The sequence below is a fragment of the Barbus barbus genome, assembly GCF_936440315.1.
Source record: "Barbus barbus genome assembly, chromosome: 46".
In the NCBI taxonomy this organism is placed as follows: Eukaryota; Metazoa; Chordata; class Actinopteri; order Cypriniformes; family Cyprinidae; genus Barbus; species Barbus barbus.
Window position 1 is genome coordinate 9,815,966 of NC_136724.1, and position 19,784 is coordinate 9,835,749.

Here is a 19,784-nt window from a genome sequence, read left to right on the forward strand (position 1 = left end):
TTGCGGTCCCCCGGGGCCACAAAAAGGGTCTCAGAATGGTCCAAAGACCCCGAATAGTCTTCTGATCACACATCCCAATTTTGCCATATATATAAAAAGTATACTATACTATACTATCTACTAAATATAAATATATATTTAGTATATTACTTTCATGCTTAAATGTTAAACACTGTTCACAACAGGAAACAATGGCCCAATGGCTCTAGGATGTTCAATTGTGCAGATTTTTTTTAATATCGGTATTTATATAATTTATAATTATTTATTTGTGATGATTATATATTTATAATAATTATTTCCAATATAAATTATACTAAATAAATATTAAAAATTATTACAAATATATATTATAGGTCATATACCATCATTTTTGCTTAGATGGAACATCAGCTACGCTAATTATGTCTCTATTTGTTTCTCTGTTTCTGATTAACATCCCATGGTAACTAGGAATTACAGAAGCTTCAGTCTGGATCCAACCCTTAAATTATCTGATATGACTGAACACCTGAGAAAAGATAATGCCAACCCCTCAGAGGTCCTGAGGATGCCAAAGCTCAGACAACATACAGAATTACCAAATTTTGCCATAAGTTAAATATATTAAGGTTCTGCCATATATAAATATATTGTGGAAACTTAAATTCCCGTAGAGCTGCTTTGCAACAATTTGTATCGTAAAAAGCGCTATACAAAATAAACTTGAATTGAATTGAATATACATGGAAAGTTGGACAATGATTGTTTGGAAACCACCAGCAACCAACAACGACCTGATCAGCTGAGAAAACAACAGTAGTTGATGACAGACAAATCATAAAAGCTGTGAAAATGAACTCTATAAGACGTGTCTGTAAAATCAGCAACAACTTCCAGAAAACTGGGACAATTTACTGTCCTCAGGAGACTTTGACACAGAATTACAGATGCTACACAGGAAGATGCAAACCTCTGACCAGCACCAAAAACAGAAAGGCAAGATTAGAGTTTGCAGAAAAGCACAAAGGTGAGCCAGAAGAGTTTGGGAACTGTGTTTATGGACCGATGAGACAAAGATGAACCTTAATCTAAGTGATGGGAAAGCAAAAAATGTGGAGAAAAAAAGGGAACTGCAAATGATCCCAAGCATACAGCCTCATCTGTAAAGCATGCTGGAGGTGGTGTCAAGTCAATTCAAGTCACCTTTATTTATATAGCGCTTTTAACAATACAGATTGTGTCAAAGCACTTAACAGTATCAAATTGGAGGATAGAGTGTCAGTAATGTATAAAAATAAGATTAAACACTCAAATTTTCAGTTAAGGCATTTTATAATATGGCATGGGCATGCATGGCTGACTCTAGAGACCAAGAGTCTGATGATGTCTATGGGTCACAGACTCACTGCAGTGATTGTGTGCAAGGGATCTGCAACTAAATAATAGCTTTTAATCTTTTATATCTGCCTTATGTTCAACTGTCCCAATACTTATGCTCACATCAATGAATGGGATGAACTCTAAAAGTGCTGTTATTTTTATTTGGTAAAACATGTATGTGTTGAAACGGCTAATAATAAAATGTTACATTCTGTAGTTCCTCTTCAGGAACTCGAGCTGTGTCCACGACGCTTTGGGGGAACGCCTACAGCGTAACCGGCTCTGAATACCAATCAAATCTGTCCAGAAAATGGGAAGGGACGTCACGGGCGAGGTGACGTAATGACCAGCTATTATAAAAGCATGTGCGGTGAAACCGGCATCAGCTCTCTGTCATTCAGCTAAGCGCTCTGTGTCTTGTGAGTCATATTTACCGTTGTCTGTCTGTATTATGTCTAAACATGGTTGCAAAACCAAGTATGGGAGTGAGGCGCAATACAGGCTGTGTGTTCCTTCGTGCAAACGTTATTTGTGTGCGGAGGATACGCACAGTCTGCTTTGCTTGCTGAGGCGGAGCGGAGACGACGTTCGTGGGGTTCGCAACGCGATCTGGCAGAGGGATCAGAGACGAGCGAGTCTCTTTATCCATCCTCACCTGCCGGATCCCGCGACCGCTCCCCGAGTCCGGAAGCACGCGTGGCGGTTTCTTCCCCTCGGGCAGCGGCCGAGGCGCTTCTCTTGTGAAGAACGTGTCGCACCCCCTCTTTCACCCCAGTACGAGGAGCTTGTGGAGGTGATCACTCGGGCTGTGGCCAAGTTGAACATCAACTGGCCAGCCGAGTGTTCAGTCGAACCACAGAGAGGCAAACTGGATGAGCGTTTCCTGTGGTTCCAGACCTCACCTCCACAGAGCCTTCCCTTTTTTCCCGACCTCCACACCGAGGAGGCCCTCCTCTTCGCCCCTCACATGGCTATTGCGGCCGTGTGATGGGGGCGGGGGAGCGTGGCTACGGGGAGATGCCACGCGTGGAGCAGACGCTTGCGAGCTATCTGTCTCCTGGCGCGGCGTCATCCCTGAAGGCTCCGACCTTGCCCACCAAGCCGCTGCGTACATCATCGGCGCTGGTGGGCAAGGGGTACGTGGCAGCGGGTCTGGCTGGTTCATGCCTGCACACCATGGCGGTGTTGCAGGCATAACAGGCGGACATTCTCAAAGATTTGGATGAGGGCGAGGGAATTTCTGCGGAGGACGTTCGCGAACTCCGCAGAACCGCTGATTTGTCTCTCCGCGCCACCAAGGAGACCGCCCGTGCCATTGGGCGGTCTATGGCAGCTCTGGTGGCGGCGGAGAGGCACCTGTGGTTGACCCTGTCGGACATCAAAGAACGCGACAGGGTCTTCCTCATGAACTCCCCGCTGTCGCCTTCTGGCCTGTTCGGTGACGCTGTTGACTCGGTGGTCGGCAGGCACCAGGAGGCTAGGAGGTAGGCGGCGGCGTTCCAGCGGTTTCTCCCTCGCCGCTCTCCAACTCGCGGGGCTGCTGGCCGAGAGCAGCCCTTGCCGCGTGCTGGCTCCTCATATAGGGACGCGCGAAGGAGATCGTGGCCAAAGGTGCGCCTCCTTCTAAGCGGGGTAAAAAGAAGGGTGTGCGGCCGAAGACCTCTCAGCCTAAGCAGGATCTGAGGGCCGTGCTTCAGGCAGAGAGGTCTTCGGCCAAGAGGCCCTGATGGTCTTGGACCAGGGCTTATGAGGGTAGCCCCCGCTGGGGTAGAGCGACGATCGCCCCCCAGCGCCCTCAGGAGATCGTTCTGCCGACCCTGCCACCTACGGTGCGTCAGGGCGCAGCGGTCTCCAGCGAGCGCATATCTCAGTTGCTTCCGTCCGGGTTCGTAGCGGAGCTGGGATGCTCGCCACCCCTTCGGGGGTCTCTGGAGCAGCTAGTTCGGTCGAAGCTAGTTACTGCCAAATGTGTCTCGATGGGTCCTGCGCACTGTAGAAAGAGGCTACAGAATCCAGTTTGGTTCTCGTCCGCCTCAGTTTCACGGGGTGATTCCCACGTTAGTGGGCCCCGAGCAGGCTCTGGTAATGGAACAGGAGGTACATACTCTCTTAAGAAAGGAGGCCATCGAGGTGGTTCCTCCTCTCTCTCGAGAGAGTCCGGGTTCTACAGCCGGTACTTCATAGTTCCGAAGAAGGATGGAGGGTTGCTTCCTATTTTAGATCTGAGGCATCTGAACCGCTCAGTCAGCAGACTGAAGTTCAAGATGCTCACACTCAGGCAGGTCGCGTCTCAAATCAAGTTCGAGGACTGGTTTGTCGCGATCGATCTGAAGGACGCATACTTCCACGTCTCCATTCTTCCCTCTCACAGGAGGTTCCTGAGGTTTGCTTTCGGGGGCGAAGCTTACCAGTATCGGGTACTTCCTTTCGGCCTAGCACTCTCACCCCGCACTTTCACGAAGTGTGTGGACGCCGCGTTAGCTCCGTTGAGGCTACGGGGCGTCCGCATACTCAGTTACATCGACGATTGGTTGATTCTCGCTCAGTCAGAGCGGAGGGCGGCTCAGCATCAAGATGCTGTTCTCGCCCACATGAAAGTGTTGGGGTTAAGGCTAAACGCCAAGAAAAGTGTTCTTTCTCCAGTACAGAGAACCACTTATCTTGGGGTGGTGTGGGATTCGACCACGATGCAGGCACGTATGTCTCCTGCTCGGATCGGGTCGATCCTCACAGAAGTCGGGAGAGTGAGAGAAGGCCAGTCACTCACTGTAAAGCAGTTTCAGAGACTGCTGGATCTGATGGCGGCTGCGTCCAATGTTTTACCTATTGGCCTGCTGTACATGAGACCCCTACAGGGGTGGCTCAAGACCAAGGGGTTCTCCCCGAGGGGAAACCCGCTTCGCATGATCAGGGTCACGCGGCGGTGCCTATGTGCCTTGGACATGTGGAGACAACCTTGGTTCTTGTCCCAGGGTCTGGTGTTGGGAGCTCCTTGTCGCCGCGTAACGCTAGCAACGGACGCATCCCTCACTGGTTGGGGAGCGGTCATGAGTGGCCACCCTGCCCACGGTCGGTGGAGAGGTCGTCATCTCGCCTGGCACATCAACAGACTCGAGATGTTGGCCGTGTTTCAGGCTCTGAAACACTTTCTCCCAGACCTGAGAGGTCCCCATGTGTTAGTTCGCACCGACAACACATCAGTGGTCTCTTACATCAACCACCAAGGAGGTCTGCAGTCGCGCCCCCTGTACAGGTTGGCACACCAGATCCTTGTGTGGGCCCAGAGCAAACTCCTCTCATTGAGAGCTGTTTACATCCCTGGGCATCTCAATGTGGGAGCAGACACCCTGTCGAGGCAGGGGCTGTTATCCGGGGAATGGATGCTTTACACCGAGGTGGTGGAGCAGATCTGGAGAGTGTTTGGCCAGGCTCAGGTGGACCTCTTCGCTACTCAGGAGACAGCGCAATGTCCCCTCTGGTACCCTCTACATCATCCAGCTCCCCTGGGGCTGGATGCCATGGTACAGACGTGGCCGAGGCTGCATCTATACGCCTTTCCCCCGATCGCTCTGCTCCCCGGAGTTCTGGAGAGAGTGCGCCGGGATGGACACCGGCTGCTATTGGTAGCCCCGTTCTGGCCGGGCCGAGTATGGTTCTCGGACCTGATTTTCCTCCTCGACGGCTCCCCATGGGAGATTCCAGTCACGAGGGATCTCCTGTCAGGAGGCACCCTTGTGCACCCCTGCCCGGAGTTATGGAAGCTGTGGGTGTGGCCCCTGAGGGGGCACAGCTGATAGCTTCCGGTCTCTCAACCGAGGTTGTTGAGACCATTCTCCAGTCCAGAGCTCCCTCTACGAGGAAACTGTACGCCCTGAAGTGGAGACTCTTCACTTCATGGTGCGGAGATTGCCAGCTCGACCCAGTTAACTGCCCAGTAGATACAGTGCTGGAGTTCCTGCAGGCTTGACTCTCCGCAGGGTTAGCCCACTCCACCTTGAAGGTCTATGTGGCGGCAATTTCTGCTTAACACACCCCTCTTGGTGGATTGACAGTGGGCGCACAACCCCTAGTTACACGCTTCCTCCGTGGTGCACTGAGGCTAAGGCCTCCGGTACGGTCCCGGGTCCCACCTTGGGACTTGGCTGTGGTGCTGAACGCTCTCTGTAGGCCTCCCTTCGAGCCTATCGAGGAGATCTCAGATCGCCATCTCACTCTGAAGACTGTGTTTCTTCTGGCGATGGCATCTCTGAAGAGAGTGGGGGACCTGCAGGCCCTTTCGGTGGCCCCTACCCATTTGGACTTTGCGCCTGGTATGGCCAAAGCCTTTCTATACCCTCTTGCAGGGTATGTCCCCAAGGTTCCTTCTGTCACACCGCAGCCTGTCGTACTGCAGGCCCTTAGTCCTCCTCCCTTTCGGGATCCTGACCAGCTGAAGCTAAACCGTATGTGTCCAGTGCATACGTCCACAGAGCTGCCATGTGGAGAAGGACAGACCAGTTGCTAGTGTGCTACGGTCCTCCTAGGAGAGATCTGCCTGCTTCCAAGCAGACCCTCGGTCGGTGGATTGTGGATGCCATTCACATGGCTTATGAGTCTTCTGACCTCCCCTCGATGATGGGAGTCAGGGCTCATTCCACTAAGAGTGTGGCAGCCTCCAAGGCCTTTCTCGCAGGTGTCCCTATACAGGACATCTGCAACGCTGCGGGTTGGTCCACACCTCTAGACTTCGTCAGGTTCTATGGCCTGGACATGCGAGCCACTCCAGGTTCTTCCGTTCTCTTGCCCTAGCTGTGCTCCTCTTTTGGACACACAGGGCAGGGGTGTGGAAGTCTGGTGCCGTGGGTATCTCGTTCCCCAAAGTGTTGTCGTCGACGCAGCTCGAGTTCCTGAAGAGGAACGTCTTAGGTTACTTGTGTAACCCCAGTTCCTCGAGGGAACGAGACGCTGCATCACGGGACCACACTGCCGGCATTCCTGCCAGCGCTTGCTTCATTCTAGAAGCTGATGCCGGTTTCACCGCACGTGCTTTTATACCAGCTGGTTATTACGTCACCTCGCCGTGACGTCCCTTCCCATTTTCTGGACAGATTTGATTGGTATTCAGAGCCGGTTGCGCTGTAGGCGTTCCCCCAAAGTGTCGTCGACGCAGCATCTCGTTCCCTCGAGGAACTGGGGTTACACAAGTAACCTAAGATGTTTTGTCTCATATTCATCTTTTAATCATATTTGCAAATGTCTTCACTCCACAGCCAACAGAGCAATTTTGTCTTTACTGTTACAATACTTATGGAGGGCACTGTATATATATATATATATATATATATATATATACACGTCAGCAATAATCACCATAAATATGATCATGTATAACTAGTAAATCCAAATTGTTACATGAGCCATGTACGACTTGTGACAGGTTTTTGTTTAGAGTGAGTTTAAGAGGAATCTGTGTAAGCAGCTGCAAATCCTCTGAGTCCCATTTGAGTTCTATTTAAACTCAACGCAGTTTCCTTCAGAACCGGCTTTTGCTTTTGTGTTAAAGCTCTGTCGCCCCCATAGGACTAGAAAAATATCACCGCCGCCTGGAAGCTAAAAGGATCCTTCAGGAACAGTCTCAGGGACACTAAAATCTTTTTCTCAAATATAGCCAACATTATATATACACAGTTGCATTGCTTAATCATTACTCTAAAAGTACACAAGGTGTTTTCAGATTTTTTTTAAAAATAAGTTTTCCATAAAACAGTAATTATGTACAGTATGATTAACTTAGGGCTGCAACAACTACCTGATAAAATTATTAATAAATCAATAATGGAAATAATCAACTCACAAATCTGATGAATGATTAATCGTGTCTATTAATCGACTGATAACACACTATATGCACAGAAAACATTTGCCAGTCACGTCACATCACAGTAGTGAATAATGCATTGCTATAGACCAAACACATCTGGAAAACACCAGAGTGAGCTGCTCTGTGAAAAGTGCCAGCTCTAAATTGTCCTAAACACAAAAATGTTTTATATCAAGCGTTTCAAACAAAAGCATGTATTGTAGTTAAAAGTGACTTTCCATTTGCTTTAACAGATATGAGTAATGCATTTGAGGCACATTTTCCTTAGGGTATAACACCAACCCGTGCATGTGCGTCATACAGATTACAATAATTCTGTCTAAAATACATATTTGTTGTGTTAGACATTTAATCTATGTTTAAAATTCTACGGCCCGGTTTCACAAACGAGGCTTAGTTTAAACTAGGACTAGGAGTTAGTTAAATTAAGATATTTAAGCAACTTTTATAAAAATGCCTTAGAAGAAAACATTAAGGTGTGCATCTTGACACAGAACAATGACACTGACATATTTTAAGATTTGTCAGAGCAAGATATTTTCAGTTGAGACATCTCAAACATGCATTTTAGTCTGGGACTATCTTAAGCCTTGTCTGTGAAACCGGGGGTACATGTAACAAATATTAGTATCTTTATGAGAGCAGAATTAATTACACAAGGTGTAAAAATTATCGGTTTTTCTTTTATGCCAAAAATCATTAGGATATTAAGTAAAGATCATGTTCCATGAATACATTTAGTAAATTTCTTACTGTAAATATATCATAACTTCATTTTTGATTAGTAATATGCATTGCTAAGAACTTCATTTGGACAACTTTAAAAGCGATTTTTTGCAGCCTCAGATTCTAGATTTTCAAATAGTTGTATCTCGGTCAAATATCGTCCTATCCTAACAAACCATACATCAATGGAAAGCTTTTTTTATTCAGAATTTCAGAAAAATTGACACTTAAGACTAGTTTTGTGGTCCAGGGTCACATTTTATTAAAATCATTCATTTCTGATAATAATACGTAATTTATTTCCATTCGATTAATCAAAGAAATAATCAATAGATTCATTGATTATTATTATCTTTAGTTGCAGCCATAGATTAATATTAAATCATTAATTTATAAAAAGGTTACTTTCCTGACATTAATAATAAAAAGTGGCACATTTTAATTATCATTATTATTTTCGTTACTTCCATACCAGTTAAGGATGAATTAATGCTGCTTTTGTAGTAAGAGACGGATAAGCATAATGGCAAAGATGATTAAGTCCTTGTATTCCCCAATCTATATTTTACATAATATGTATAAGAGCACTCAATCTCGTTATGTCCGTACAATTGAAATATTTATGTAGAATGACCCCTAATTGATTTTTATTTCCAGGAAATTGATGCATGGCTGAATTTATGGTGCGTTTGTCAAAGCAACAGCCGGTCTCTCTGTGATGCTGCTCAGATGAATCTACTTAATTGACTGGGATCAGAGAACAGTGAGAAAATGTGTCATAACCTATCAAAGATGAGTGCTGGAGAAAGCTGTGATGCTTCAGACACTATCAGGACCCCCTCGGATAAGTATAAAGAACCATTGATTGTTCAGGAGAGTGAATTTGTGTGCATGTTTTTTTTTCTTTTGCTACATCGATCTCAGAGCTGACCTTATGGTGCATCAAAGCCTACAGGAGCTAATCTGGCCTCTGTATTACGACCGGAGCACGGGAATATAGCGTTCAAGACGGAAGGGGGCCGGTGAAAGAGACAGAAAATACAGAGTAACCTGCGGGGAGGAAGTGGTATTCACATGTGTTCACGAGAGAGATTAAAAAGAGGAAGTCCAAATACTCACATAAGAAGTATGTACTCAAAGGTCTTCATCAGCATGCTTCCATGGTCGGTAACTGACTGAAACATTATCTGGACTCTCATTGGCTGTTAGGCAGTGCAGGTCTCACAGCCTGTCTGTTGTCTGACACTGACAAATAGTTTTTAATACCTTGAATTTCCAGCATCTTCTGCCTAGCATATATAGTGGACAACAGATATCAGAGTGTATGAATAGGCTACACACAGTTGCACATTATCAACAAACATTATCAATTAGTGGTAAAGTCTACTGTCTTGATAACTATGCAAAGGTAAGAAAGCAACACTTTTATTATTATTCATTAGGGCTGAGTTTTGCCACAGACTTCACAAATAATTTTAAATTCTTAATTACTATTGATTCGTTTGGATATCTCATAACTAAATCCTATATGTAAACTATTCAGTGAACCCTGTCAGTTTATTTGGTTGCTATCTATTTTTATATATATTGATAAACACACACAAAAAAACTGAGTTGTATAAAAACATTTAAATTGCACATAATGCAGTTTTATAGCAATGATATAATCTACTCCAATTCGTTGTTTAAATATATTATAAACTGTGACTGTCACACATGTTTTCACAGATTTATTGAAATATGTAGGCTAATGAGATTTCATTAACGGGCTACCCTAAAATATAATATAATGAATATATAGTGCATATATTTAGCAAAATGTTCCTCTGTATGATTTCTAACTAACTAACTAATAAGCTAGTAAAAGATTGAATGGGTTTCCAGAGGAAAACATAACGTTACGTGACATTGTTAACAGGCTGTTTTATTGATGTCTTTCCGTGGTTAAAACAGTTATGAGAGACATGAGACGTTGTATATTTTGGTAAGCTGTACTGTTTCTTTCAGCATACCTTTCTGATGTTAATTCATGCTTATTTTATGTAAAGAAGAAGAGATCAGTTCGCATGTGAAACTGAGGTGGCTACATCAGTCTGTCACGTGACGTGATAGTAAAGAATGTCAAAATCATAGGTATTTATGGTCATAGGTATCTATAATAGACAATTTTTAAAACTCGTGGGCCTGGTTTCACAGACCTGAAACCAGACTAGACCTGAAATTTTGACTAAACCAGGATTAGGCCATAGTTCAATTAGAACATTGAAGTCATTTTTATGAACAAACTTAGAAAAAAAAAACATTGCTGGTGTGCATCTTGAGATAAAACAAAGGCACTGATATATTTTAAGATCCGTCAGTGCAAGTTTCTTTCAGTTGAAACAGCTCAGACTTACATTTTAGATGAGGATTAGGCTTAAACCTGGTCTGTGAAACCGGGGGATAAACTCATAACCATAGTCACCCACCCCCCACACTATAAACGTTTAATTTAATTCCTTTTTTTTTTAAACGAACACAACTGCACATAAGAAAATATACTGCGGTAAAAAGGCAGTTTTTATATTTATAATAACATATGATATAACCTAGCCTAGTTAAGCAAAATGACAGCAAGAGAGTTCCTTTTCCCCTTGAAAACCAGTACGATTGCAAATTTGACATTCATTTTATGCAAGAGTTCAAACGAGTATATTAAGTGCTCTTCACAATATTGCCAATGGTGACCATTTTTGCTCGATTTGGTTTACAAAAAAATAGTTCCAAACACAGATCACAGCAGTCCCGCCTCTCGGAGCAACACAGGTTACTGAATAACAGGTTTTGAATAAAATGGGTGAGTAAATTCTTCAATAACCCATTCCTAAACACAGGCTTGCTTCATTCTTGAATGAATTAGCCATCTGAAGAAATCGTTTGAATGAATGACTCAATGACTCACTCGTTAAGACAGTCACTTGCTGCCACCTACTGGCAGTAAGTTTACTTTCATATTTAAAATTAGCTTATTGTTTTCCCAACATTTCATATTGGTATTAAAACCCCATTTTAAAGCACATAACATTGCTTATGCGGTTGTAATTTAGAAGTGTAAATGCATTCATGCAACACTTACGTGTCATTAAACTGTCCGTGCAAGTGCATCTAAATGCCATTGACTTCTGCTGCTTCCATTTCTTCTGCAGTGGAAAGATCCATTTTGATGCTGATTTCATTAAGAGCCCTGTAGTGTATTATTATATTACCTGAAATGATTAATAAAATGTAAGAATTTGATATGAAACCTACATTGAAGACACATAGGTTAATAAGGTTAATAAAAACGGCCCTTTATATGTGCAAACCTGGAAATCAATTTAAGTACATTTTAGTATGTAGAAACTTTAATCATATAAAACGGAATTTCCCAGCAACAAACTTGTGCCCAGTGAAAAGTCATGTGTGTAATATTTTCGGTGCATTAAAAAGTGTGCTTATTAAGATACCAGCAGACATTATTAAATACAAAATGGGGGGGGGGGGGGGACGACTGCAAAAAGGTCCACTTTTTGAAGAAAAAAAAAAAGACATTATACAGACATTATAGCTTAAATCATGTGGTATGTGTGATACTTTTGTGAACAATAGCTTTATCATTATCTATCTGCTTCTTATAATCAACTTATGGTTTATTAAGAACAGAAAACCCCACAGAGTTAAGAGGGACCTAAGTCTTACCTAGCCTCCAGAGTATCATGATCTGGGTTAGTAGCAACCACCCTAAGAGCAGCAACTAAAACACATTCAGAAAACTGGAGCAACTACGGCCGCCTATAGCATCATCTCTTCATCGATTCGCAAAGCCAATTTCAGTATGTATCTACAAACTCCTGTTGAGCGATCCTGCCATGATGCAAACTTTGCAGATGAATCCATGCCTGCATACCAACCTGAGAAACATTTCCTCGACAATATTCAGCAATCCGCTCACATTTGTTCGTTTGTTTTTGAATGAACGAGTCTTTTGAATCTGTCCTTTTTAATTTGTCAAGTTTTTTTCACTGTAAAACAGAAATGTGACAGTTCTACTGCAGAAAAAAAGAGTACAAAAAGATTGCTAGATTATGCAAACATTTACCTACAAACAACATTTAAAAGTGTCCTAGTGATAATTACATTTAAAATTCAGCTGCCATTATTAACATTAAGCAATCAGAAAAATACAGTGGGTGTACTGTGTTTTATGCTGTATTTCTTCCTAATATGTGTGAGCCTGGACCACAAAACCAGTCATACGGGTCAGTTTCTGAATAAATAAGCTTTTCATTGATCTATGGTTTGTTATGACAGGACAATATTTGGCCGAGATACAGCTATTTGAAAATCTGCAATCTGAGATGCATAAAAATCTAAATATTGAGAAAATCGCCTTTAATATTGTTCAAATGAAGTTCTTAGCAATGCATATTACTAAACAAAAATTAAGTTTTGATATATTTACAGTAGGAAATTACAAAATATCTTCATGGAACATGATCTTTACTGTCTTAATGATTTTTGCCATAAAAGAACAATCAATAATTTTGACCCATAAAATGTATTTTTGGCTATTGCTACAAATATACCCCAGCGACTTAAGACTGGTTTTGTGGTCCAGGATCACATATAGTAAATTCAGACAATCAAGTAATTTAGTGTAAAAAAAAAAAAAAAAAAATGCAGCATTATGTTTTAAATTCTTTTTAAAAATAGTATTTACCTCTATCTACAGTAATTATATGACTAATTATCAATACCCAGCCCTGCTTTTACTGTATACTTACTGTGTTTTTTGTTGTTGTTGTTGTTTTTGTTTTTTCTTGCAATGTACTTTCATAATAAGATTGTTTTTAAAGATGCTCCTGTAACTTTATATTAATACTGCTCAATAGTAAATAAAATGGTAAAATGTTGATAAATTGGGCAGGACTGTCTCTCAACCAAAAGCACCCAGTGAATTTCTATTCACAAAGTCAACCCCCATCCAGGTTCACACACACAAGAGGTGAGAAAATGTGATTTTCCAAAAGGCCTGCTAATTCAGTATGAAGGAAGAGGCCACGATCAATAAATCATTGCTAAGCAGATTTTAAAGAAAAAAAATATCCTAAGCTTGGTGACAGTGCATTAGTGAATCACAGGAAAAATGAGAAGAAGGGTTCAATTTCAATAAATGAAAACCCCTTCACCACCTACTTTTACTAATTACAGGCAACTCATTTGTATAATTTTATTTGTTTGCATTTAAAAAGCAATACAAATGAAAAGAAAAAGAATGTGTTTGTTATTACAGTAAAAAGTGAAAGGGATGATGAGAAAAATAAAGTGGGATTGTTAATATTAGCCCATTTGATTAGATTTTTTCTTTGTGCGTTCATGAGGTGCTTGGACATTAATTCAGTCGTGACACAGGTAGGACACTTTGGCAAATAGCTACTCCCCGACATTTAGCAGCAAGCCACTGAGTACCGCTGACTGCTCTAAATTTACCACTTCACTGAGTTTTACATGTCATGGTCATTAACTGTGTAATACATACTAATTGCCACGGAGGGCATTGGGCCAGCTCTGATGCAGGGGTGCATCCTAATTATAGGGAATAGCTCTGTAAGTGAAATAAGACATTGTCTTTCTCCGTTGGGAGATAATTGTGCGGTTCAGGCCCAATTCCCACATTAAATGAGAATTATGTACCATATTAGTCCTCTTTTCGTGGAAAATTAGTATCCCTTCGGTGCCACAGATGTAACGAAGAGGCTTGTTTGTGATTTATTCTTTGGTCATGAATATAAAATAGCTTGCTTAATCAAAAAGTAAGCATACAGTTTAACGTGAGGCATAAGATAAAGGGTGCTCATTACTTAGAGGCAAGCACTTTGTGAACTTGATTAAGGAATAAATATAGTATGTCCAATTAATAGGAAAATATGAGTTTGAACAAAATAGGCCTAATTAAATATGATATCAGAATTAAATGGACTAGCAAACAATTCTGGGTACAGAATAAAAAATGCTGAGGTTTTTAGGGAAACTGTTCCACAAATGTACTTGAATCTTATAAGTGGGTCAGCGACAAATAAGAGTGTCCCCAATAAAGGACTGGGAAAAAAACAAAACAAAAAAACAAAAACATTTTATGTGGTTTTAAAAAATAATAAATTTTGGTGACTTAAATATTGAATGAAAATATTGTATAAAATAATGCATTTTCCTTGCAACTTTAAACACATCTTTACGCAGCTTAATCATTTTTTTCAAGAAAGTCTTTCAATGTATATTTCAAGATAATTTTGTTTTTTTTTAAATACTGTGAATTTGTATTAAGTATTCATAAGTTTTTTTTTCGTGACAATTACCTTTGCTTTTTCATTATAAAAATCATTCATTTTAAGAGACTTGTTGAGTTACTCTGTGATTTAATAATTTCCTTGGTTGCACCAAATGACCTTTTTTTTAATATTAATAAACAGATTTGTTAAAAATAGTTTTGTTAAAATATTCTTAAAATAATAATGGCTAATAAATAATGCTGCAGGAATGACATATTTTTGTAGGCCAAACTCTTGAAATGGTTAGCATTTTAGGACTTCTGGTTCCATCATCCTGAATCCAATGGGTTTTTGGTTGAAGAACAAGGGTTTTGGTTCATTAAGAACAATACATTATTTTTTGTAAAGATCCATTTGCCAGTAGGAAAATCCTACTGTGTTTTTGTTGAGGGAACCAGCGTGATGCTAATTTACAGGCCTACAAAACATGTAATCAACACAGCACTCTATATGCATCTATTGCATAGGAACTGCAGTAAATTCTACAAGTATCTTGATTCTCAGATAACTACAACAAAAAAATCATGGATTATGGAGTCAGTTGAATTGGCTAAGATCTAAGGTAGAATGTGTTGATTGTATTCCCCGCAGGGCTTTCTTCTCCGGCCTCGGTGGGGGATAGAGAGGGTGATGAGGGTGAGAGGAAGGGCCAGCGCTTCCCACTCGCCCCCCTGCCCACGTCAGACTGCACCAGCATGCCATGATCGATCTGGGGGGAGAGGAGAGGAGATGGGGGGCAGGTTAGATATTGTGTAGAGAGAGACATTACGAAAGAAAGAGAGAGGGGAAAGAGGTTTACAGAGGGCAAGACAAGACAGAGTGAGAGAGACAGGCCTACACTTGTCCCGTTGTGATCTCTTTCTCACCTCATGTCCCCTCGCTGACCATGGCAAAGGTCTGGAGAAAGTGAATCACAATCTCACAGTCCATGGAAGACGTGGCAGAATCAAAGTCAGAAGAAGACCTTTACCCATCAATCTTTTTGCAGTAGAATCACTTCAAACAAAAACCATACAGTATAACGACTTGCTTCTCATTGTAAACTTTTACTGGAAAACAATAGGCAACATGTGACTTCTTTATCTGCTTCTCAAAAGGCAAAGAAGCATATGTTTGTGCCATAGAACATTAGAAGAAACCAAAGCCATTCAGAAGACAGGTCAAAATCAGGCATACAACAACTGTCACGGGACGCCGTGAAAAGCACCGTGGAAAGATGAGGTCAGGGTCCAAGTGCAGGTAAGGTGATTCTTTTAATGAAACAAAAAGGCCAACACGGCACAAAAAACAAAACAACTACCTTTCCCAAACATACACATGAATCACAAATAACAATTAATCTAACCAGACAGAGTAGTAGGAGTGTGATGCATAAATAGTCCATGGAAATTGGGAACAGCTGTGGGTGTAATGAGTGGGACAGGTGTGTGTGTGATGTGACAGGTGTATGTATTTACATGATGAGTCCGGGAGGAAGGGAGATGGTGACCTCTGGTGGCGACAGGGAGAAGCGCAGGGCCCGGACTCGTGACATGACCCCTCCTTCAAGGAACGGCTTCCAGACGTTCCACAGAACCCCCCAAAAGTCCAGAGGGAGGTGGAACAGGGGGAGGGATGGCGGGCCAGGCCCGTGTAGTGGAAGGGAACCTGGGCTCTGAGGCAGCGCCGGCGGGATGGAGACCCAGGGCAGAACCAGCGGCCACCACAGTGGTGTCTGTGGAGCTGCCACCCTGGAGCGGGCAATGGTGGGCTCCACCGCTTCGGGGGGCACATCAGGGTGGGGAACATCAGCGGACACCGCCGCCATCTCGGGAACTTCGTGAGCGAGCACAGCTGTCTCGGGAGCTTCGTGAGCGAGCACAGCTGTCTCGGGAGGAACGTGAGCGAGCACAGCTGTCTCGGGAGCTTCGTGAGCGAGCAAAGCTGTCTCGGGAGGAAAGTGAGCGAGCACAGCTGTCTCGGGAGCTTCGTGAGCGAGCACCGCTCTCTCGGGAGCTTCGTGGGGGAGCACAGCTGTCTCCGGAGGAACGTGAGCGAGCACAGCTGTCTCGGGAGCCTCGTGAGCGAGTACAGCTGTCTTGGGAGGAACGTGAGCGAGCACAGCTGTCTCGGGAGGAACGTGAGCGAGCACCGCCGCTTCGGAAGCCTTGTGGGCGTGCACCGCCGCCTCGGAAGCCTTGTGGGCGTGCACCGCCGCCTCGGAAGCCTTGTGGGCGTGCACCGCCGCCTCGGAAGCCTTGTGAGTAGGCACCGCCGCTTCGGAAGCCTTGTGAGCAGGCACCGCCGCTTCGGAAGCCCTGTGAGCGGGCACCGCCGCCTCGGAAGCCCTGTGAGCGGGCACCGCCGCCTCGAGAGGATCGTGAGCGGGCACCGCCACTTCGGAAGCCTTGTGAGCGGGCACCGGCACCTCGGAAGCCTTGTGACCGTGCACCGCCCCTTCAGGAGGATCGTGAGCAGGCACCGCCGCTTCGGAAGCCTTGTGAGCGTGCACCGCCGCCTCAGAAGCCCTGTGAGTGTGCACCGCCGCCTCGAGAGGATCGTGAGCGGGCACCGCCGCTTCGGAAGCCTTGTGAGCGGGCACCGCCGCTTCGGAAGCCTTGTGAGCGGGCACCGCCGCCTCGGAAGCCTTGTGAACGGGCACCGCCGCCTCGGAAGCCTTGTGAGCGGGCACCGCCGCCTCGGAAGCCTTGTGAGCGGGCACCGCCGCCTCGGAAGCCTTGTGAGCGGGCACCGCCGCCTCGGAAGCCTTGTGAGCGGGCACCGCCGCCTCGGAAGCCTTGTGAGCGGGCACCGCCGCCTCGGAAGCCTTGTGAGCGGGCACCGCCGCCTCGAGAGCCTTGAGAGCGGGCACCGCCGCCATGGAAAGACCACGAGCAGACCACGCTGCTCGCACCGACATCAGCGAGGGTTCCCGCACGCTACACATCAGACCAGGACGCTCTGGAAGCGGGCGCGAGGCACTGGGCGCAGCCACCGCCGTCCCCCGGATCGCCGCCTCGGAAGAACTGTGAACGGGCTCTGCCGCTAACCCCAACCTGAAGGCTGAGCCGCTCACCTGCAGAGCCAGGTTAATGTAGTCCTCCAGCGACTCCCCGGGGTCCCAGTATGGTACCAGGGACTTGAAGGGCTCAGCCAGGCCTCCCCAGAAGAAGACCATGAGGCAGGTCTTCTCCGTCGCCGACTGACGAGCTCCTCTAATGAAGTCCCTGGCATAATCCTCCATGCTCCGGTCTCCCTGGCGGATGTGGAGGCACCTCCCTGCTGGACCCATCTTGCTGGTTAGATTCTGTCACGGAACGCCGTGAAAAGCACCGTGGAAAGACGAGGTCAGGGTCCATGTGCAGGTAAGGTGCTTCTTTAATAACAAACAAAAAGGCCAACACGGCACAAAGAACAAAACAACTACCTTTCCCAAACATGCACATGAAATCACAAATAACAATTAATCTAACCAGCCAGAGTAGTAGGAGTGTGATGCATAAATAGTCCATGGAAATTGGGAACAGCTGTGGGTGTAATGAGTGGGACAGGTGTGTGTGTGATGTGACAGGTGTATGTATTTACATGATGAGTCCGGGAGGAAGGGAGATGGTGACCTCTGGTGGCGACAGGGAGAAGCGCAGGGCCCGGACTCGTGACAACAACAGAGATATTAATAAATAATGTGCTGTGATGGCATTGTGTCGAAAGCAGGTTCAGGAGGCTGAAAGATTCAAGCCGGGGGTGAGGGGCTGAGATAGGTGTGTGTGTGTGTGTGTGTGTGTGTGTGTGTGAGTGAGTGCGTGTCGATCAAAGTGTGTCAGATGAGACGCCACAATGACCTCCGCACCAAATGGAACATAAAGGTCACTTCCTAGGAGAACGGCTCTGACTCTCAACTTGAGGAAGAGACTTTATTTTACTCAGGAAGTATGAGTGCAGTAATATAGGAGGAGATTGTGTTATTAGGACACATATTGAAGATATGAAGGTGTGTGATGTACAGAGTAGCCTGGACTAATCATAATGTCACTGTTTGAGTCATTTTGTTCAAATATATATATATATATATATATAATATTTTAAAATATATAAATATTAAAGATGTATTATTTTGTTTTATAATTTTATTTGTCCAAATTTTGGTTTATTTTGTACAATTTTGGCTCCCCAAAAATATTTATTAAATATGTGCTATTTTATTTTATTTTCAAATTTCAGTTTATCCTGTACAAATTCTGTTCTCAAAAATAATTAGGCCTACTATGATGTACAGTATGCTATTTTATTTTTCACATTTTTTATTTTATTTTACTAAATTTTTTACATTTTTGTTTTATTTTCGGTTCCCTGCCAAAAGATGTTTTATTATTAAAGATGTTTTATTTTATTTTATTTTACCTCATTTTTTCATACTCATGGTAAATAATTATGTTTTTATATTATGATAAATATTATTATTATTTATTTTAAAGTTAGAACAAAACAATTTCCAACAATTAAGAATGTAGCTGTTTGTAATCGTGTGACTGTTTTGTTAAAGAGAGAGAGAAAAAAACAATTCTCTTCAATACGGCCTGTTTATAGAGAGAATGAGCAAATATCAGCCAAACCATTGAAATACATAAGATGTGTAAAAAGCATGTAGTAAAAAAATGGATAGGACATTATCAGTGAATAATTTAAAAACAGCCTGAAGCATTATAAGGCTTGAGCCAATAAAGCAATAAGAAGAGGCGCAGTGGGTCATTCCTCATAAATTATTAGAACGTGAACCTACACATGTGGCAGAGATGCAATGACCCCAGCTGTTCAACTATTTAAAGAGCTTTTGCCCACTGCAGAGGACATTAGAGATAAATTGCACATTGAAATTAGATCATATTTAACTTATGCATTGATGTTTAGGGTCAGGAGGGGGGGGATTCACTGCTGCAAGCTATGCTAAATATCTGTTCCACTTTTTCTTTTGAGCTGATGTAAGTCCTCATTATTGATGCAGTGTTGGTTTTGATCTAATTGTATATGACCAACATTTATTATGCAAACATTAAAACACTGTTCTATGGATATTTGATGTGCATAAGCTAATTTGCATATTTTTTTGCCCAACACATTTTAATAATTGCTGAATAAGCTCCAAACGAAAATAAATGAAGCTGATATCCCTACTCATTACCTGTATAAGAACAAAGCTCGTCCATATCAGCATAAACATATGAGACACATTGACAGCCTGTCTCAGATGATCGTGTCCGGTCTAAGCTGCAAATCTAACAATGTCACACGTCCTCTTCTTGACTGACGTATTAGAACAAGCAAAAAGATTCAGGTAGAAACCTACCTGCCAGTGGTTCTGTAGGGTCAGCTGATTTATAGGCTATAAACAACATATATTTGCACGTGACATTCAAATCTGTTGCTCACATGCAGATGTTGAATTACGATTTGATTTAATAAAATATGGGGGTCGACGAAAATGCGTTTGCTAATATAACGAAAGTAAATTA